Source organism: Nanorana parkeri, unplaced genomic scaffold, assembly GCF_000935625.1.
Source record: "Nanorana parkeri isolate BGI_ZX_2015 unplaced genomic scaffold, ASM93562v1 scaffold1015, whole genome shotgun sequence".
Taxonomy (NCBI): domain Eukaryota; kingdom Metazoa; phylum Chordata; class Amphibia; order Anura; family Dicroglossidae; genus Nanorana; species Nanorana parkeri.
This window is the reverse complement of record NW_017307283.1, coordinates 93,759-105,327: the sequence shown is the minus strand read 5'-3', so window position 1 is coordinate 105,327 and position 11,569 is coordinate 93,759. Positions and strand designations below refer to the sequence as shown.

General features: G+C 39.0%; 1 pseudogene; it reads left to right on the top strand.

Moving 5' to 3' along the window:
* Positions 1 to 9,646, top strand: part of LOC108795849 — a 21,175-nt pseudogene extending 11,529 nt beyond the window's left edge.
* The last annotated feature ends 1,923 nt before the right edge of the window (positions 9,647 to 11,569 follow it).

The window sequence follows — 11,569 nt, the reverse complement described above, 5'->3', positions numbered from 1 at the left end:
CTCCTGAAACCACAGCCCGGAGAGTGGGTTCATCTGGGGTATCAGAATCTTGCAGGAGTAGACTTCCATTGGATATGTCAAGAGTCCCCCCTGTGGCCCCCCTTCTTCCACAAACAGATCATTGGAAATTTTACAAAGAGACTTAAATCCCAGACTTAATCGCATTTTGTTTTTTTGGTTGACTTCAGTACCTGTGGTATTTCCTCTGGCAAACTTTTCCAATTTCGAAGCCACTTCTTTCTGCTTCTCTTTATTGGACTGTTTCGGCTCACGTGGCGATTGCTTTGTTCCCCCTTTACTATCAGCCTCTTGAACAGTCTCTTTCTTTGGCCCAGTTCTAGTCATTTTCTTTATATATATTTTTTCCCTTTACTACGAACAAAGAATACTGAGCAGGCACACTATTCCTTAGTTGCCACTAGGGGGAGCCAAATCACCAACCTCCAGTTTCTTCTCCACCATCCAGCTCTCTGCACTTTCACTCTGAGCCACCGGAGGGAGCCAACAGCAAAACGGCACCCGAGCTCCTTCTGCCCTCCCAGCCGACCATCCAGCCTTCACTCACCGCGACTCAGAGCGGCCTCCGAGACGGACCAGCCAGCATCCACCTCTCCAGCAGGCCAGGGCACAGCAGACACAGCAGACCATAGCACAGGTATGTGTAGCAGGGGGGAGGCTAATCGCCAGCAAAATCATCAAGTCCACATCAGAGCAGAGGACATTCCGGGCACATGCTCTCACACCACGCCGGGTGCACACGTGCACGCCCACTCACATCCGCACCCTAGCCACACCCCCCGGCGACTGCCATTCCTAACATTATTTGCAAAAAAAGTATGTCTTTCTTGGCCAAAATAAAGCTAAGGCGGAGATCACATGGCCACTGAAAATCAGGACCATTCTGAATGTTGCACATCAGTGGAGACTGCAGCACTTGTTTTATGTCAGACAAATCCTGTTGGCCAGAGTAGTGTAGAGATAAGAAGGTGTCAGAAAAGCACAGTCACTGTGCAGGAATGACACTGCATATTATGAATTCATACATATGTCCCCATTTACACCTATGTAATTACAAACTATACACAGACAAAGAATAGAACAGAAATTCAGCTGATGGTCCATGGGCTGGATTGGGTGCCAGACCTAATATTTTACTCCAAATGTGTAGTACTAGTTTTTAATACTGCTTATTCCCACACAAAGCTATCTCATCATGGTGTTGGCCTTTTTGCGATGACTGTTATTGATGAAACAAAAACGTGCTTTATTTTAACAGCTACTCAATATCTTCCCAAAAACTATGTACTACCTTCCTGGGCCTCACCAGAAAGTCTTCAAAATCACAAATTGAAGGAATTCATTCTTGAGTCTGTGGAAAATCACAAGAACACAATTGATATGAACTGTCCAAGAGACTTTATTGACAGCTTCCTGATAAAAACGGAGGAGGTGAGATATCTACTGCAATTGTTTTTTTTCTTTTTCATCTCATGCACAAAAAAAGGGGAAAGAGCAACCAATAACATTCAACCATGTGATCTAAAAATATATGAAGGAAAAATCATTTTTCCATTACGTCTCCTTAAAGAGATGATTGCTATGGGCAGCAAGAACACGTTTTCCTTTAAATGTTTCTAATCATGACACACATTGGCCCAATTGGAGTCACATAAATAGATATGAAGTGGGATACACATTGTACTAACAACCTATATTTCCCAGTCTGACTTATATTTTCCTCTTCTAGCAGTTGTGCAGGATTTCTAAATATGACTGGGCAGTCCAATAGGCATCAGAGTTTAGACCCAGTGCATTCAGTAATCAGTACTCAGCACTTATCTTCCTCTGCAATAAAAGGGAAGGATACTTGTACTGAGGGATGTGGTTGTTTCTCAGCTATTCCAGCACAGAGCACTGCAGAGTGAGGGTAGGAGGCAACATTTCACTGAAAGAAAACACAATTCACACATGTGCACACATGACTTAAAAGAGATTAAAAGGTATGAGACTTCAATTGGGCTTTCTCAAGTGAGAGTTGTCTCCATTGCACTGTAACTACCAATCAGTTTCATATTTGTTTAGAAAAAAAAGTTGCTGGATTTTGAACATTTAGATTTGATGTAGAAATATGTAGGAATGTACTGACAGTTTTGCTGATGATGCACATGGCTACTGACCTCCTGAGGTGAGCAAATGTCACAAAATTCCCTCCATTGGCAGTTTGTTTACTCCTGGAATTCAGTTTGATGAGTTTAGATAATGTCAGTGAAAAAAATGCACAATAATAAACATGAAGGGACCCACAAAAATATGACCTCTTCATACTGTTATAAACGTTTCTTAATAATGAATAAATCAGAATAATACAATACTCATACTTTTAAAATAAGTACTGAATCTCAAAGGTAAGTATTTATTCTGTTGACAGATGACAAAGGGAAAGATAAGAGATGTTCAGATACCAAGTACCGTACTCGGTACAAGTACAAGAACAGATATTTTTCCAGCTCCAAGACTAGACTAGAGAAAAATTCAAAAGTTAGGAGGCAGCTGTCATTTTTAAGGAACATACGGGGCTCCTGGGATTTGGGCATCTCTGTTTTAATGTATGATTTATGTTTATAAATATATATTAGGGACGCGCTGATACCATTTTTTCAAATATAAGTACTGATACTTGTCCAAGTACTCACAGATACAAGTACTGATACATTTTTGTTTATAGTCATGTGACAGTTTTTCTAAAACAATACAGACTAATGATTTCAGGACAGTGGTGGAGCCCCAGAGCCAGGTCCCAGCTGCAACCGCTAGAACCCCTGCAACCCTGGTAGTTCTCATAAAAATGCCAAGTATCGGCACTGGTATCTGAACTGGTCTCTGAACATGCCTAGTAAAGATATTGTATGTGTGATCCCTTCTCCTTCAAATTTTACCTAATTGTATTAAAGTAGCCAACCATTTTAAGATATCCACATTTCAACTATTTATATTATTTTAAATCACATTGGTGGCTATGGGCCCCATGAGCTGAGGAGAGCCCAACCCAGCACAATGAAATAAGACGACTTTACATAATGGCCTTTTTTATTTCATGACACTGTTTTTTTCTGTGTTTTTTTTTAATTATATCATGAATCTGTTGCAAGCTTACCTGGGCAGGGAAAACGTCTAACAAATTCCACATGACCACCACCACCACCAACCCCCACACATATGCTCACACAGTCCCCTATATCCTCCTGACCACCAAGCTAGTGTTTTGAAGGGGCAGGGCACTGTTTTGGGGATCTTTCTGGTATGCTTAAATGGTCGGGCTATATATTTGTTTCATCTTTATTAAAGACAACACAATTCAAATGTTATGAAACCGCAAAATAAACGGGGAACTGGTAAAGCTTGGTAGAGCTCGGTGTGGGGGTGGATGTGGTGAACAATGGGGGTTTTTTTTAGGTAATAATTCATCTCTACTAATATTTGGACTATCCACAGGAGAAGCACAATCCAAGCACTGAATTTCACTTTGAAAACCTGTTTGGGACAGTCATTGACCTTTTCTTTGCTGGAGTAGAAACCACTAGTATAACTTTGAAGAACGCCTTCCTCATCCTCCTGAAACACACAGAGGTGACAAGTAAGGAGAACTCTGAATTTCGGCTTAAAAGTCAAAAGTAATTGCCCCTTTAGGTAACACTGTAATTGTTAAAAAAAAAAAAAAACACCCACCCAAGCTGATGAACACTGCACTGTTGATAATAAATTCTTCCTCAAAGTCTTCTGGGAAACCAATTCTTCCTACAGTGTCCCCCATTGCTCTCAGAGATTTTTTTCTGCCAATCTCCACAACACTGCAGTACATAGTAGTGACGTGCAGGCCTGCAGTAGAAACCAGTGAACGCTTACTTCCTTTTTTTAATATATCGTTTTTTTGGTATTGAATAATTTCCAAAATGTATCTATTGACCTAACAGTTATCCCAGATTTCTTGACACACAGATGATCATGCATTTATTTTAAAAAATAACTTTTACTAGTAATTATAGCACTTCATTAACATCATATCCTCACTTAACATCACATTCTCAGTTTTTGTCATGAACACAGCCGCTCCACAGTCTAAGAAATGTCATCCATATAGAACAACCAATAATCATATGGTTTCCAAAATAACCAGAATTTTAATGTCCTGGACTGGTATCAATACCTGAGAACAAAAAAAACATATTAGTTTTTGAACTACAATTGTCTTCTTACACATATGCAGATGATAGGAGATTAACATGAAGACAGATGCAGGTGCTAATGCTAACAAATGCAAATTGTGTACAACAATAACAATCAATAAAAATTAAAATTACTAGCATCATGTTTGGAGATCATGCTACCCTAAGTATTACATTCCCAGGATCATATATGGAGATCATGCTGCCATACATGTTACATTCCCAGGATCATATGTGGAGATCATGCTGTCATACATGTTACATTCCCAGGATCATGTATGGAGATCATGTTGCCCTAAGCATTAAATTCCAAGGATCATGTATGGAGATCATGCTGCCCTATGTATACAAATTATACTTATAAGATTCCATTTATGAGGAAATCTGGATGTGCTATTGGAGTCAACTTACTACATTTTCAAGTGCATTGCTCCCACGCGATTTCATAGTCCATAGGGTATGAGTCTGCAAATAAATACATAAGTGCTGTGTTATCTAAGCAGGAGAGAGTCTTGTTATTTCTCTCTATCATCCCATATTCCCCAGATGCAGGCATTGTTGTTATTCCTCAGCTCTGATAATACATTGTATCTTGTGACCAATAGTGGCTAAAGTATAGGGAAAAATGTTTGTGTAGTCTCAGTTGTTCCTTCTTTTATCCTGCTGTCTAGGTACTGACTGTACCTTATGGTTAAGTAAAACCAAATTGCCCACTGTTACAAGACAATGTACAAGTTTAATGATGATGTGCAATCTCTGTGTGTTCACAGGGAAGATTCAGGAGGAAATAGACAATGTTGTTGGGCAGAGCCGATGCCCATCAGTGGATGACCGTAGCAAGATGCTATACGCTGATGCTGTGATTCATGAGATTCAGCGATTTGCTGACATAGTGCCCCTGGGAGCACCACATGCTACTAGCAAAGACACAGAATTCCGGGGATACAATATTCCAAAGGTGATAATTCATAAGAAATCCACAAGATAAGGATCTATACTGCTATTAAACATAATATGAAAGCTCTTATTTTCTATTTGACTAAGCTGATTAAATCATTACATTTTAAAAGTAATATTTTGATTGTTCAATTTACCAACTTTTACAACAGCCTTGTAATATCAAGCCCATTGGATTACCTAAACTGAATGCTTAAGAGTGCCTCTACCAAAACATAAAAGGTTAAAACAATATCACAAGCCAACCTCTCTTATTGAAACATAGATATATATGTTTTCTATCTGCTGATTGATCTACAAGTTGTATCTGTTTCTTAATGAGTATATTATTATGTGTAAGAAGTGAGTATTGCCCACATTAATTTTTACTGTTAAAATGTATGTATAGCCAAAAAGTTTTGACACTCATATATACTGGGATAATTATTTTCTAAGAGTGTAGCAAGTCTATTAATGATGTTGATGCATTTGAGTCCCTCCCAAGTGGCCTGGCACCATCAGGAAACAACCAGAAGTCAACTCATAATTTCCAAAAAATCACTTCAAATGCACAAAGAGGAGAATAAAGTAAGAGAAATTCTAACTGGTTACTCATGATTATGGCATCTACAGGCAGCAAAAATATATGAAAGCAAAACAAACAAGCACCGCTTACAACGATCAGCACTCGGGGGCACCAGAAGTACTAGTGTAGCCCCTACCACTTTAAGTAGAGTGGCTACTAAAAGCTAGTGTTGCTAACACTGTAATCAGTCTAGTTGATTTATAGTTTGGTATTATTTTATTATTTCTAGGTGTTCTGCTGTTGATTGCACCTACCTGTGAGTGGGGTGTGACGTTGCTACAGAGTTGGGCAGCTGATAGGTGAGAATTAGGAGTGTCTATGCCTCACCAGCCAATCACTAGGAGTTTCATGGCCAGTGGTGCATGCTGGGGGAGTGCATAAATTCCTTCGAGACTTCCATGTGCTTGGTTCAGTCCACCCCCCGGACTTGGCCTGGAGGGTGGCATGTACAAGCATGGAGAAGCTGACTAGGCCTCAAGCCTGCGGGACGCCACATGTTGACCCAGGTGGGGTCTGGAATTATATAAGTATGGTGTCTCTCCCAGGGAAGATCTCATGCACATCCTTATTGTGATGCACATCCCTATTCAGCTGTTGTTCTACTGCACAGCCAGTTCTACTGAAGTATTTTTGCACCGTGGAAGTCTGAAGGGATTGGTGAGTCTGGGTTTGTTTTTGCTATGGATGTCTCAAGCCCTACACCCTCTCTCCCAGTTTGCTGTTCTACAGTACAATAAAACATTCTAAAAAAGGCACTTAAAGTGACTGGCGCTCAATTTGTTGACTGCATGTCCCTTCACTAGCTAAGCATCTGCCCCTAAGAGTGAAATCGCTGCTCTCCTTACCCCTTGGGGTCCACCCCAAGCTTCTGGGGGTTCAGGGGGGCGCTAAACTTGTTTTACATGCAAAGATTTCCTAACATTCTGAAAAGCCTCAACGTTTTTTTTGCAGTTGTTGTTTTCTTATTTCCATAGGAAATAGACCCTACAGCACATGAACACAGCACCAGAACAACAGCCAAATTGATGTTAAAGCTAAACGTAATAGCCACAACGTATAAAAAATGATTTTGTGGGCACCAAACGCCACTGTAAACCCAGATATACCATATACAAGTATCCATGAAATCATCACTGTGCTGTACATAGCCTGTGCAGAGAGCAGAGCTGTGGGTGGACCCAGCAGACTCCACCCACTACAGCCTACCTGTAGAAAAATAGAAGAGGAGGAGGTGGATACAAGACCAGCCACCCTGCACAAGGAGAGAGAGCAACAGTGACTGGCCTTTATTATAGGAAGCTCCTGCACAAAATCAGTTTCACACTGAATTTTCTACACAGACCTAGAAGAAATACACAAAGCTCACCAAGATTCAAGGAAGAATACACATGACTCTTTTAGTATATAATATTTGCTTATCCTGGAGTTTAAATGTAACATTTACATATGGTTGTGATGTAGCAGTAATTATGATTAGTATGGATGAATTACTAATTTTTCTCAATTTCTAACAGATCTGTCCATCTGTGCTTGCCAATATGCCCACCTTATCAGATTCATCAGATAAAAGACAGTGAGGGGGATTTTGTTTTCGTTTTGTGTTTTGTGGTTTATTATCAGTTGTGAGAGGAGCACAATACTGTTTTCATACTTATGCGCAGGGATGAGTGAACTTATCCGCCTATTTCCAAATCTGCAGCCAGCAGTGAATCTGCTTATGCAGCTATTTTGCTTATAGTGGAACTGTTAAAGGGGTCTTTTGCAATAATAGCCATTTCAATAAAACGTCATGGGGCGTATCTCTGGTAAACAGAACTACCCAATAGGCATCCTGTATTTAATACGATGGTGCACTGTACGGGTGTGTGATTTCATTAACAATATTATTGCCAGTATTTAGACTTTAACCAAATTCAAACATGGGAAAATACCTTATTAACGAAATGGTAGCTGGAGCATAGGTAGTGACCTAGTTAGGGGTTCAGTGGAGTCCTATATTAATTTACTTTATTGCTGGCAATCCAGGGCCAGTCTGTTTTGTGGAAAAAAAATGCAGTTATGAATTTGGCAGATATTGGGTAAACAAATCCTGAATTTAGCAATAACAACCCTTTCACAATTCCTTATAAATCTCCACTAATTTTCCTAACAAGAAAAGCAACTACTAAAGTTTGGATGTTCTGTTTCAGGGTACAATCATTTCCCCCATGCTGACTTCTGTTCTCAAGGACTCCAAGTATTTTAAGCACCCAGAAGAGTTTGACCCTGGACACTTTCTGGATGAAAATGGGTGCTTCAAGAACAATGATGCCTTTCTACCATTTTCTATAGGTATCGAAAAGATAATGACCAATATTGCTGCAAATATCTGCCAAAAACAACTGCTGATGAATGTGGAATGTAGCTTTAATATTATTATTTGCTTACTCCCAAGCACACAGTTATCTTTAATATAAAAAAGAAGGGGGCATTCTTAGACCCCCAAAATGCATTGGTTATGTTTGCAGATATAAAGTGACACTAAACTCAAAATTAAAGCTCAAAAATGCATTCAAGTGCTCTAACTATTAACAACAATGTGGCTTATTTGTGTATCACTCAGCTGTAGATCCTCAAATAGTCTCTAAAATTGTGCTGACACTGTCCTTACTTCTGGAGGGGGGCTTCTTTCGTTCCCCATGGTCCTAGTGTGTTGTAAAGTAGCCAGCGCTCCATGCTCACTCCCGTGATGGACTACAATCTCAATACAAATGAATAAACTAAAAGTGAGATTGTAGTCCATCATGGGAGTGAGCTTGGAACGGTGGCTACTTTACAATACACACAGGGACCATGGGGAACAAAAGTAGCCACCCCCCAGAAGGAAGGACCGTGTCAGTATCAATTCAGATAGGATTTCTTTTTGAGGATCTACAGCAGAGTGATACACAAATAAGCCATATTTTTGTAGCATTTTAGGACACTTGAAAGCATATTTAAGATTTAACTCCTGAGTTTAGTGTCACTTTAAGTGGACTACCTTTTTTAGCAATATTTTATTGGAACAAACACTTTTGGGCTCTTTAAACTTAGTGCTACGAATATTCTTTTTTTTTTTTTTAAACTGAAGGGCTTCCAAGACCCTTCTCTGTATGTAAGCTCACTGTTCAGTGCACACTTTATCTACTCCACAGTACTCTGTGAAATTGCACTTTTTCTGGGGACCCAACTTCATTCACCATTTTTATGACACTCTTCCTTTAGAATTATTGTAGGAATGGGTAAATAAGGGACAGAAGGTATGCAATTTCTAGCTTTCCTGGATAAAATGGTCTTCATGGTTCTTTTCAGCACTGCTCACATATTTAATGGCCTAGCCACAGGGCCTTGTGATCTCTGCTGAAGGGAAAAAACCACTGGCCTGGACTCCATCATACCTCAAGGCTTGTAATCAGCAATGTAAGGATAATGGAGCAACACTTTTTTTCCAGAAAATCTAAGAACTTCAGCCCTTGTATTACACCTAATGGTTAAATCCTAGTAAGACTGCAAACATTGCTTTATGGTAACATTTGTGTATACTCCATTATGCCACTAATGCAGTTTCAGAAAAAATCCCTTTATGTTTACAAATACTTTGTGTGCTATTCCCACATGTCTTACACCCTGGTACCTACATATAAATCTGAGCTTTACATTTTATTTTGAATGTTAATATTTAAATCATTTATTTTTCACAGGGAAGAGAAGTTGTCTCGGAGAGGGTCTGGCTCGAATGGAGATCTTCCTTATCCTTACTACCATACTGCAAACGTTATTAATAAAAACAAACAAAGCTCCTGAAGATATTGAAATAACTCCAGAACCTGGAAAAAATGGTGTTTTACCTCGTTCATATGAGCTATATGTGGAGCCCAGATAGCAGAGCCTTTTTAAATAAATCCTTTATTAATACATGTGTACGCTTTTTCTCATCTTGCTTGACCATAATGTGCAATTGTACAATGTGATATTAGAGCTGGTAAAGTCATATGTCATTATTAAGGGAACAGCAAGTAAACTCAAGGATTTGAAGCTGCCATAGCACATTAAGGCATTCTAACAGCGAGACAGCGACAGTAAGATTTTTGTGGGTTGAACTGTTGAATACCAGGTGGCTTGTTAGGCTCAGCACCTCAGGTCTTGGACAAACTGGCCACTGGCAGCATATTGTCAAGACAACAAGCATAGGCCTAAATATAGAGACACAAGGCAGTGAGATCATGACAACATTTTGAGACAGCACCAAGAACAGAGATTCGATTTTTTTTTTTTTTACTTTTCAAAATATTTTATTGGTTTTTAACATTTTCAAATGAAAAGAATGTAACATTGAAATGAAAGTATACATATACATACATTTATGACATATACGTGCACATCAAACAGCATATCAGGGTTTAACTGACAATCTTGGGGCAGACACAGAGAGAACAGATCGGTGAATATGCAAAAATACACATATAGCTTCTTTAGGTATCCTGTCTGAAGAACTCAGTGTAATGGGGCGGAGGTTCATCTTAGCCAATCCAGATGTTGGATTGGATGAGTCGAACTCCTTCTGCACTTCCGAAACCAAGCGCAGCCACCCGATGTACGGCGGATTTCAGCGTTCGGCTCACTTCGCTTCAGGTCGGTTGTTCACTCGGCTGCCTACGGCAGCTTAGTGAATAGACCCCTAAAAATTGATCTTTACACAAAGAGTGGGGAATGGGGAGCTCCAACAAAGTATTGAGCTGTGTGTTGTAAATAGGGCTACACATCAGAACAAACTCTCATTCAAAGGCTATTTCAAAGGCTATTCATTTGAATGAGCCACCTGCTGGCCGCAATGGTGCAAATATCAAATAGTCACACGCAAATGTGAAATGTAAAAAAAGTTTTTTTTCTTTTCTTTTTTAACTCTTAGCAAAAAGTTGAACATTGTTTCTATACACTGCCTTTAACAGCAGCTGGATAATCACTACATATTATGATCAAAATAAACAATGTTACAGAAAATTGGACTATAGTATTGTTGATTTACTAAAGAATTGGGGCATTTTACAATGTTAATTATGTCACGCTAGAGAAGAAAATGGAAACAAAAGTGGAGTTTATTACCTGTACATGTTTACTTTGCAAAGTCAATTTTCATTTATTTCAGTGAATAAGGTGAAGCCAAGTGAAACACCCAATCATGTGCAAGAAAAAGGTTTGCTTGCAGATGATTGGAACAGCAGAAATAAGCACACCATCACCTCATTCACTAAGCTAAGTGGTAATTCACTTACAATAGTTAATAAAGAGAAGTTGTAATGACTTCTATCATTCAATCTCATCGAAGCAAAGAACCACAGCGTTCAACACTCCCAGAAGTGTTGATTTCTCTGTAGATTTTGGGGAACCAATCCTATTGACAGGAACAGATGTTAAAGGCGTGGGCACCACAAAAGGTCAGTATTTACTGCCTTCGTTATGGAAAAAAAATGGGACAGGTTTGCTTTATTAAAGAATTATATATTGTATAACTTATGTATGCCTGTGGTAGGAAAATTTAAATGTAATTGCCTTTGGTAGGACGACTGGGGTGATTGGTTCAATGTTCTCTCTAAAAATATTTCAGAAATCATGATGAATAACTAAAACAAATATGTAAATACTGTATTTTTATATACAGACATTGCAATCCATGTTACATTTCTTTGGCAAAAAAGATTGTCAGTCCTAATGAGTATATTTGTTTGACACTTGCTAAAAAATACAAGTTATTAATACAAGATGAATTCTTGGTGCATTATTTAGTTTTTGTGAATATACTGTGCTT